Raw genomic sequence first — 10,976 nt, forward strand, 5'->3', positions numbered from 1 at the left:
CGGACAATACAGCACAAGGTCATGTGGTTGTATCAGCATCCTTTTAGAGTGTCATCCGTGTTCTTGTCAGAATTCAGTGCCAGTGTGCAACAGTATTCAGAAATCTATAGGAATGAGAAGAGCTGCGATATGAATACTTCCGCTATGACTCACAAAACTGGATTAGGACCACGAACTCAAAAATAAGGAAAAATAATGTACTAGTTTCCAGAACTTGCCAATCAAATTGCCCTTTAATTACTAATATTGAAGCTTCATATCTTGTCACAAATCATTATGTATTTTCAGGACAAAAAATAGGTCATGCAATTTATTTTTGTCACTTTAAAATCTTAATTTTTGGTTTTGAAACTTTACACAGGTTACAATGTAAGTATTCAGAACGCAATACCATCTGTATGCAGATGGAACGACAGGACGTATGAAAACAAATGTGCAAAGCATCTTGAACGGTATATCTGAATTCTCCTAAGGGTTGAGAACTGAAAAAGATTTCAGATGATTAACTCTCCCACAGCTTCCTGAGAGGCGATGTCCCCACCCCCACACAACCACGCTACTACAACCAATTGCTGGAGATTACGTTCCTCCGCTCCCCAGAGGGATATTCTGCAAGGCAACAGCATGAAATAATGAACTATAATTAGTCCGTTATCAGACGTGCTACACAATTCAAATTCATAAAAACAAGGCATACAGAGCTATCATTAGCCAGAGTCAGCTTTTATATAAAATATCAACTGCCTACAAAGAAATGGAAGATGAGTGTCATTCTAAAGGCATGTCATCATATGCAAATATTAAACATGCACAGTATTCTGGGAAATGACGTTACTTTATATAGAGTATGGTTTAATTGTTAGGTGCTCTTTAAATTATTTCTAAAAAACAAAAGCACAACTGTAACTGATTGTCTCCTTTGAATAAGTTGTTTTTTAGCAGGCAATGAATTACCTCCCCTGTGTGTACAGTGCTGGCTGAAAGAGGATGTGGTAGGCTTTTCTAAGACAATTCATACTTACCTGGCAGGGGAGATACCATGATCAGGAAGGTGGTTCTCCCAGGATGAGGCTCATCCATTGCACTTCGGATGTGCTGACCCCTGCGATTTCCCCAAATGCGGGAAACTCGACTGCATAATTTCTGGTAGTGGGGGACTGCGTTCGCGCTTTCCCCTGATATTTTGGTTATAAAAAATAGAAAAAATATGCCTTAATGTTATTGGTGTTAGGTGAAGTACTAGAAACCTTTGTCTCCTGTAGTCGCCTGCATACAGCAGTATAAAAGGACTTTCTCTTCAGTTCCTGTTTGCCTTTGGATTGAGTCTCACAGTTGGCTGTGCTTCATCAATCCAGGTCCTCTGTGGTCTTTTGAGTCTCACAGTTGGCTGTGCTTCATCAATCCAGGTCCTCTGTGGTCTTGCCTGTCTTGACGGCTCCCTGTCCTCTGTCTCTGCCTGTTTCCTTGATGTTGGTTCCAGATATTCCTAGATGTTTGTTCCTGTTCCAGTTCCTGATGTTCCAGCCTGCCTGAGACTGCCAGGAGTGCAGTATCCCGCCTCAGACTGCCAGGAGTGCAGTAACCCTCTTCAGACTGCTTGTGCAGCGCTTTACCTTTCCTGCGCTAGTCCCGCTCCTGCGGGTGTACGACAGGGTGGTCCGTGACCTGACCAGTGGTACTGGCAGAGTAGGGCGCCCTGAGGGACAGTGCCAATGTCTTCCTTCCTCCTCTTCAACCCTCGTCTGTGACGTCTCCGCTTTAGCCCTTGTCTGTGACATCTCCACTGCAGCCCTCGTCTGTGATGTCTTCTGTGTTCCAAGGGTGGTCCGTGACCAGCCCATTGGGTCCACCTGTGTCGGTGGGCTGAGTAGGGCGCCCTGAGGGACAGTGCCTATGTCTTCCTTCCCAGCCCTCATCTATGATGTCTTCGCTTCAGCCCTCGTCCTCTGTCCGGCCTGCTGCCCAATGCCGTTACCCAGCGGCAGGTCCGAAAGGGCTTGGAACAGTCGGAGGACCGTTCATCAATCAACATTGCGTTGTTGGTTGCCGAGGGCGTGCAGGTCCGGTTGAGGGTCAGACTTTGCTCCCTAGTCCTTGCTTCAGCCTTGCCTCGCCTACCCCTCCATGCTTGCACCGGCTCACCTCCCATGGTGTGGCTTGGGGCTCCTCCCTGAGTCTCGCCGTGGCCCAAGGGCTCACTACACCTGCTCTAGAGGCGACCATGCTCCTTGCGCTCGCAGCAGGATCCGAAAGGCCTCCCAGCCCTCTGGTCATCAGCAGCGTGGAGGACGCGCTCGCAACAACATCAACTAGAAAGAACAATTAATATTTGGAGCTTAAGGAAACTGTCTATTCCAGGGAAAATTTTGGTAATCAGGACTGTGTTTATAGGGATTTTGTTAATGGTGGCGGGAGTATTTCCAGCATATAAGCAAATTGTAAAACAAATAACAAAAATGATTTTTACTTACATCTGGGGAGCTAAAGAGGAGAAATTAAAAAGAGAGATTATGTTGAGAACAGCAGACTGTGGAGGCAAAGGTGTCCCAGGTATCGAAGGTAAACTCCTTAGCAGATTTCTAGCAAATGTTGTGTTTGGTGCAAAATGGGAGACAAAAGAAACCTGACCTTGGACATATTTTTGTGCTTTCTATATGAATTTTTTTGTTAGTAGAATCTGGAAGTTTCAACACAACAGAAATGTTCCGCATTCAGAGTCAGCCCCTTTTCATTATGAGTTTGCCAAAAAGAAGATTAAAATGTTCAATGTGCACGCTGTGCCCTTAAGCATCCTAAACAGCGTTAAAATTGAAGAGGCAATAGGGACAGGTAAAACATATGTATGGCCAGTTGGCAAATTCGACGAAAAACATAGCAGAGCGGTCTGGAGGAATGTGAACAACAAAGACTTGTTCAATTCTCACCAAGATCTAAATTGGAGTATCGTTCATGAGTGCCTGCCAACCAGAAGCTTTGTTTTCAAAATACGGAAAAAAGGAAGCAATATGTGCATACAAAATGACTGTTGGGAGGAGGAGTCCACTCAACACGTCTTTTGGATGTGCACAAGAGCGCAAGGCCTCTGGCAGCGAGCGAGTAGATGGATCTCCGCTCTACAGCCAGGGACCTGCCCAACGGAGATGATTCTTTATGGTTTTACATGGGCCAAAAGGAAACTAAAGCTACGTCCAAACAAGAAAGTTTGGATCATCGTGAGCTGTATCAAAGAAGCCATTTGGAGAGCAAGGAGCCTTTGGTACCGGGACAGTGTACATATGGAAACAGAAGATGTGTATCGGATGGCAACAATGGTTGTAAAATATTATATGTTACAAGACTACCTACGACAGAAGGATACTGCATGGACTGATATTGTATTGCAGTGGCAGTCGGCCAAAAAGTAATCCAGCCCTCTGCTTAGGTAATTTAAGATTCAATTTTGTAGTGACTCTGCAAGTTTTAGCGGTGGTTAGGATGCTTGGCAACTTCCCCGGAACTTGTATACAAAACTCCAGGAGACTAAGTTCCCACGTACACTAATTTGGGGTCAAAAGTGTAACATTTTCACAACTGACTTTGGTCTTTCCTGTAGTCATGAGATGGATACATGGAAATGTTCAAAGGCTCTTGTTTAGGTTTGTTATGTTTGAAGGAAACAGTGTTTCAGGTACTTTGTAACATTTTTGCAACTGTTATGTCTTGTTACAATGATGGATGGCTTGGAAAGTATGCATTTCTAGTGATTGTACAAATTTTGTATTTATTAATAAAAATTTATAAAAAGGTAAAAAAAGGTTCGCCCAGGATGAGGCTCATCCATTGCACTTCGGATGTGCTGACCCCTGCGATTTCCCCAAATGCGGGAAACTCGACTCCATAATTTCTGGTAGTGGGGGACTGCGTTCGCGCTTTCCCCTGATATTTTGGTTATAAAAAATAGAAAAAATATGCATTAACGTTATTGGTGTTAGGTGAAGTACTAGAAACCTTTGTCTCCTGTAATTCAGGGAGTCAGATCTGCGCTTGGCTCTTCTTCCTCACCCCCATCAAAGGCAACAACTTTTGGCATTATAAAAAGCTGCAGTTTATTAATATCAAATTAACAAATATATCATACTCCCCCCCCCCCCCCCCCCCATCTTGATCCGTATCTTCCTCCTTATCACACCACATCCCAGCAGTAAGGCATAAGGAATAATTCCCCCCCCCCTTGCTTACCCCGCCTCCTCCCAGCCAGAGTAAGCTCTGGCCTTGAGCTTAGCCCCTTGCTCGTTGGCTGCCCTGTGTAGCAGGCCTGCCCCCAGTTACACGGGACTACCCCCCCCCCCCCCAAATGTCCTTTTAACAATGCATTATCAACACAAACACAGTTTGGGCTCGGGTTTCCTCCACAAACAAGGGTGACTGTCACCCTTGTTCCCCCACTGCGGCCCTTCACACTGCAGCAATTGCTTTTTCCAGTCCTTCCTTCAAGTCGTTAAAGAGGTCTATCCCTACATCCAACAGATGCACCCCATCCCCTCTGAATAATCCCTTATTCTTCTCCCAAGACCATTCATGTCGAACCTAGAAGCCTCCTTGCTTCTCTACCCACCGTCCTATTTGCCTGTTTAATTTTTTCACCCCCTGCTTCCAGATTGGCTCCTCTCTGTGTTTCCATCGAACTATTACATCTGACCATCCCACTATTACACTAAGCCACAGTACCGCTATTCGCGACAAATCCTTTCTCATGTTAGCGATAAGTTCCCTACATGTGCCTTTCCCTATATCATTCCCCCCCCAAATGTACCAGTATCATGACCGGCACCCCCAAGACCTCTACTCACTCTTGCAAAAAAGACAAGACCTCAGACCATCGCATGCCCCTTTTTACCCAACCATTGAACCCTCCAACTCAACCTATCCAAATACAAATGCTCCCCATAAGGTCTGTGAATCACTCTCCTTTGAGCCCAATGAATGAATGAATGGCCCACAACCCAAGCACATTCCTGCTGACGATTCACCCCTCCACATTCTGTAGAGGAAGAAAACAGAGTCAACTCCACCACTCTTCCCCTCACACCTTATTTGCGGACATAATATTGATAGTCTTTTGACTTCCACCTGCCAATAGTTTTTATCTCTCCCTCCGACCATCCGCATTCCGCCGCTGTCGTCACCGCTCCGATGTGAAATGAATGCAAACTATACACATCAGTATCCCATCCCGACCTACCAACCACTAACTTGAGAACCTTCGTGAACTGAAAACTTGTTAACGTAATTCAGTCCGCATGTACTAAAAAGGAACCTCCAATCCTGGGATGCACTTGCAAATATGCTTGTACGGTTCTCACCAGGCGAACTATTGCCTGCCTGACTTGAACTAGCCTGAGAAACTGTCCTCTGCCTTTCTGGTCTGTTTTTGACACACACCGAAACGGTCTCATCCCGCACGTGCACCTGGCTAACCATCAATCCCGCCCCTTGTTTGTTAGCTTTTGAACTTGCCACCAGTTCACTTATTCTCAGTGCCCTTAAAAAAGCGAGCGAGAAGGCCGCCCTAAATAATAACACTTAATATCCTGACCAGCATACCTCCACTAACACTTCAGCAATGCTGATCCAAGTCGTTGTATCTGATCAGGCACCTTTTATCTACCCCCACCCCTACCCCCGTTACCTTTGCTAACCTCCCATAACACGCTTTACCAAGAAGCTTGCTGCTGGATTTCCCCATCCCTTTAATTTCTGAAAGAAAGGTCGCAGATAGCTGGATTTTCTAACTGACGACCTAGAAAATCCTTGGCCCTTCGCCCAAGATATGAAGTTACCAAGTCTCGCTCACGCACCGGTCCTCCTCGCCAACCTTTCTCGCTCATGAAATGACACCACACCGCACCCTGCCACATAAGCTCTCCACGTAGCTGGTGCCACCGAATTCCTTATTTTGTCAGACCAAGCCTCCATAGTCGCTCCGGAAAACTCTCCGCCGTCAGACTCTCATGCAGCTCCAGCTCTCGAAATACAGTCCACTTGAAACGAGATAAAGCATCTGCGATCACATTTGTACACCCGGAACATGCCTGGCCCTAATAGTAACATTCCATTTTAGACATAAACCAACAAGCTCCTGCAACAAGGCAGCCACCATTAAACACTTCGCTGCCAACCGGTTGATCACCTTTACTACCCCCAGGTTATCACACCATAACACTACCCGCCTATTGCTTAACTGTCTCCCCCAAATCTCCAAAGCCACTACTGTAGGGAATAGCTCCAGGAAAGTAATATTCCTCATTATACCTTCTGTTACCCACGCCTCGGGCCACGGCTCCGCACACCATTGGCCTTTAAAATAAACACCAAATCCAGACGTGCCGGCCGCATCTGAAAACAGCTCCAACCCGACATTTGACACTTCCCCTTCCGGGATAATTCGCACTCCATTAAAGGTAGCAAGAAATCCCTTCCAAACTCCCAATTCCTCCTTTATCATTCTCATTACCCTGATGCAGTGATGCCCGGCTCGAATCCCCCTTGTGGATGCTGACAGCCTTCTAATAAACGCTCGGCCCACTGGAATGACCCTGCATGCAAAGTTCAGAGACCCTATTAATGACTGCAACTGCTGCAACGTTAGTTTCTTCGCTTGCTGTATCCTCACCACCAATTCCCACAGCTTCTGAACTTTGTCCCCTGGCAAATGCGACACCATTTCCTCTGAATCGAGCTCGATGACCAAAAAGGTCAACCTCTTAGATGGCCCTTCCGTCTTGTCCTGAGCAATTGGCACTCCTAAACTCTTACTGCCCCTGACAGCACCGCGACTGCCCTGGCCCTACAAACAAAAAATCATCCAAGTAATGGATCATACTTGTAGAGCCCGTATATCTCTCGGTCACCCACTGAATAAATGAACTAAAGGCATCGAAGTACACACACCTATCCAACTAATATTTCCCCTCAAAAGTAAAACCTAGCAATGACACGCTTTCAGGATGTATAGGCAACAGCCTAAAAGCGGATTCTATATCCGCTTTGGCAAGTAAAGCTCCTTTAGCTGCCCTATGCACCAACTGTAATGCCACGTCGAAAGAGGCGTATCGAACAGAACACACACTCTTGGGGATAAAGTCATTAACCGATGATTCCTTTGGATACGAGAGGTTCAGGATCAGTCTATACTTACCCAGAGCCTTCTTTGGTATCACTGCTAATGGGGAAAGGTGCATTTGATTGAAAGGAGGAACATCAAATGACCCTGGAATTCTCCCCAACTGAATTTCTGCTCCCAATTTGCTCATTGGCCTAGCATTGTTTGCCTTTCCCCTTGCCCCGGATCACCATAAGGGATCCTAAAGCCATCCCGAAAACCTTCCCTCAATTTCACTGCCCCTTTGTCTGACTACCCTGCCAATTCCTCACATAACACCTCCACGTTAATTGGAGAACACGCTTTACTCTGCCATGCCTCCTCATTTAAGTCCCTCTTGACTAGCCCCTCCCTGCGGAGGTCCACACCCAGCATTTACTTAGCTTGGTGTGGACCTCGGCAGGCTCTGCACACATGCCTGAACTTGCAGCTAGGGAACAAGCATGTGGCCTTATTAAAACGCCAGCAGATGTCAGACCCTCCTCCCACACCTTTGCTACCCACTCCAGCTTTGCTATTGTTCCCGGATCCTCGAAAGGACCCTGACCTTCCCCCCCCCTCCCCCCCACTTTCGCGTTCGCCCACCCGGATTGCCTAACCCCGCTTTCATCTTGTTAGTCATTTGAGTGAGCCATAAATTAGTATCCTGAGTTCCCCAAGACATGAACCTATTCCCTGCCATTTTGTCCCAGAACTTCTCATCATAGTTGAGCCATGCCCAACCTTCATCGTCCTTAAACGCCCCTAGTATGCTGTCAGCATACGCCAACAAAGACCCATATTGAACTGGCTCATAATGTCCCACCACACTTGCCATCCTTAAAAAAAAAACCTCTCGCCCAGTTAAGGATATTTTTAGAAACCTTGGGCCCTCGAACTCCCTTCTTATCCTTCTTTTTGCCTTTCTTTTTGTCTTTCCCCTCCCCCCTTCTCCCTTCCAGCAGGCAAAAAATGTTCACGCATTTCTGCTTACGAATTCTCCTAATCAACTTCCTTGGCACTTCCTCCCAAAGCTCCGATAGGAATGCCAATGCCAGGTGCCCCATATCCTGCCTTGGCCCCAACCCTTTCCCCCCCTTCGTCTCCCCGCATCTGATCCGCTGGAAGTAGAAGTCGACGACGACTCGGAATCAGAACTCGATCTCCTAGCCTGCTTTTTTCCTTTCCTATCTCTTCCCCCTTGCCTTTTGTCACTCTTCGTGTCCAACTCACCAGTTTTCTCCCCATCGGCACCCGCAGATCTCCGGACTGTACCCCCCTCCGCTGCTGATCTCTCGCTCCTTCCTCTGGCTTTCGCTAAACGCCTGTCCTCATGTTCCATCCTTGCTCCTGGAATGTATGTGCCCGGAAAGACCACATTCTCTGCATCTGCAAAAATAGAAACACCAGCAGCAGCCCCGCTCCTCTGAAAAATTCCCATGCAATGTCTGCCTACCGGACCTCCATAACCTTCCCGCCCCATACTCTCCACCATCTGCTGACTAGTACCCTCCCCGGCCTCCATATCCCTGAAATGCCCACAATATCTGTCCCCTGTAGCAGCTTGGCAGCTCCCTGAACCACACCGGGCAATCCTCTCTCCTCACTCCAGCCCCAAAAACCATTATAACCCACCATACCCTGCAGGGGTCTGCCTTCCTGCGTCCCTGCTAAACCACCTTTTCTACCTAGCCTGGGAGGCTCCGCAGTCATGTCTTCCTCCCTCCACCTCACTCCCTTCCTGGGCCTGCTGCCCTGCTTTTCGACCTCCACCACTGCTGCTGGAAGGCCTTTCTAGATCGTTTGGCCCCTTTCTTCGCCTCCTTCCTCTTGCTTTTGGACTTGCCAGCCCTGCTGCCTGCTGATTCTAAACTACACCACGGCAGCCCATCCCCTAACCCATACAGCCTTCAGCCGCGAAATCCATCCCTCCGGAAGCACCACGCACCGCTCGAGATTTTCCCTTGTCTTGCACCCTTACCTGCTCCACTAGCGATGTCCAAAGGAAGGAGGGAGCCGTGGGTGGTGCAGGGGGGGGGCACAACCTGCAAAGTGGACGGCGGCAAGGAAAATTCCCCCCCCCCCCCCCCACAAGCAGTGAGATTTCCACGCAATCTCCCATCGACCCCGCAGAAGAGGGGGAAGAGGGCGACCCCATTGCCTCGGGGCCACTTTCCCCAGACAGGGACAGGGTATGCGAGACACGTTGGGTGGAGGGCCTGGCACGGCGCCCAAAGGGGCTGCCCGGGGAGCAGCTCCAGGCACCACAGAGACTGCACCCGTCCTACGAGGACCCACCCCCTTTCCACAACGCTGCATCCTGCCTTATTTGCCCTGCCTCTACCACCAAATAAAATCTCACTGCACAGTACAAGTCAGAATGCTGCCTTATATCAGTTATATTACTTAGTTGTTATTTTTTGTTTTTAATGAAAAAAAACTTCACTAAATTTGCTCCAAACGCGCGATGACGAGCCAGCACAACTCACCCCTCAGCCTGCTGTGACCGTGTGGCCCTGAATCCCAAGTCACCGGCAGGCCTGAGGCACCCTCAGCCAATAGGAACGCAGCGATTTGAATCGCTGCATCCCTCTCCTTCCCGTGCTCAACTCGCGCCCCCCCCTGCACATCTGCCGCACGCCTGACCCCTGATTATCCTCGGCAGCGCGAGACAAGCCCACGCCATCGATCATTTCTCAATAGACTTACCACAAAATCACAAAGAAGCACAACAGGACAAGAGCCATAGGGGCTAGTGGGATACATTTGAGGGGTTTAATGGAGCTTAGAGAAGTTCTGGTAGCACTGCTGGCTGACTTTACAAGGCGGATTAGTCTATTGGGGCTTTGGGCATGCCCTGGTGGGCCACTCAGGGCAGTCACGTGACACTGGTGTTGATTGCAGAGGCCCCATGACTGCGGAGCTGCTGAGATTAACACCCGGCCCCGCATCAGGCTATTCTGCCAGAGCCTCCAGTAAGGCTTCTGCGCTCATTTCTGGGGTGTGTGGTTTGTTTTTTTTTTCCTTTGTTTTCTGGTGGCTGTAGCCATGTTTCCAGGTGCCTCTGCTTCACTTTACTTTTTTTTTTTTTTTTTTTTGTCTCCGCAACTACAGACACAGCTCTACAGGCCTGCATTTTTGGGGTTTCTTTCTCTTTCTCCTCAGCATCGGTGATCTCTGTGAGACTGCTCTCCACCTTCCCTCACTACCACAGCGGCTGTCTCTCTCTGCCATGGAAGGCAGCAAGCAGAAATATCCCGCTGCTGCCTCACCATGGTTGAAGGCCTCTCGCACTGAATTCTGCTGACAGCCCCACCCCCCCCCACCCCCAGCCCTTATGTTGGGGCCATGGCAAAACACAACTTCACCCCCCTGCAATTGGGCCTTTCTACCTACCTCTTCACACAACAGGTCCATCAGGCTGCTCTGCCTGGATCACTCCTGACCACCAATGCAAGTAAGTGTGCATATGTAAGTCCATATTCAGAGAGCAGGTGAGGAGAGAATGGGAGCATACGAGGGAGGATGCATGCAAATATGTGTGTGTGTGTGCGTGTGTGTGTGTGTGTCAGCAGGTACAAGGGAGTTTGTATGTGTGCAGTTGTTGGGTACGAGGGAGCATGTATGTGTGTTAATGTGTGCACTCCCTCACTTTTACTTCAAAAAAGTTTGTGCGCTCCCTCACCCCCATTAATCCAGAACAAGCTGAGTGTGACTGGAAAGTGTAGAAAGTAGGATTTTTAAAAAATTCTTACTAGTTTTCATTATTGCATTTTATCTGGTGTCTGCTATTTTAAAATATTTTATTGGTTTTTGAGAAAAACCTTTTAAAGTGTTTTGAGTTTAATTATTGGAT

General features: G+C 48.1%; 1 non-coding gene and 1 pseudogene across 1 annotated transcript; both read left to right on the plus strand.

Annotated features, from left to right (window-relative positions):
- Window positions 1–1,014: 1,014 nt before the first annotated feature.
- On the plus strand, window positions 1,015–1,178 carry LOC115082742. The gene has a single exon (XR_003854247.1). It is a non-coding gene; the product is annotated as a U1 spliceosomal RNA (small nuclear RNA).
- A 2,592-nt stretch (window positions 1,179–3,770) lies between these two features.
- On the plus strand, window positions 3,771–3,918 carry LOC115082743 (annotated as a pseudogene).
- The last annotated feature ends 7,058 nt before the right edge of the window (window positions 3,919–10,976 follow it).

This window comes from Rhinatrema bivittatum, chromosome 1 (assembly GCF_901001135.1).
Source record: "Rhinatrema bivittatum chromosome 1, aRhiBiv1.1, whole genome shotgun sequence".
Lineage (NCBI taxonomy): Eukaryota > Metazoa > Chordata > Amphibia > Gymnophiona > Rhinatrematidae > Rhinatrema > Rhinatrema bivittatum.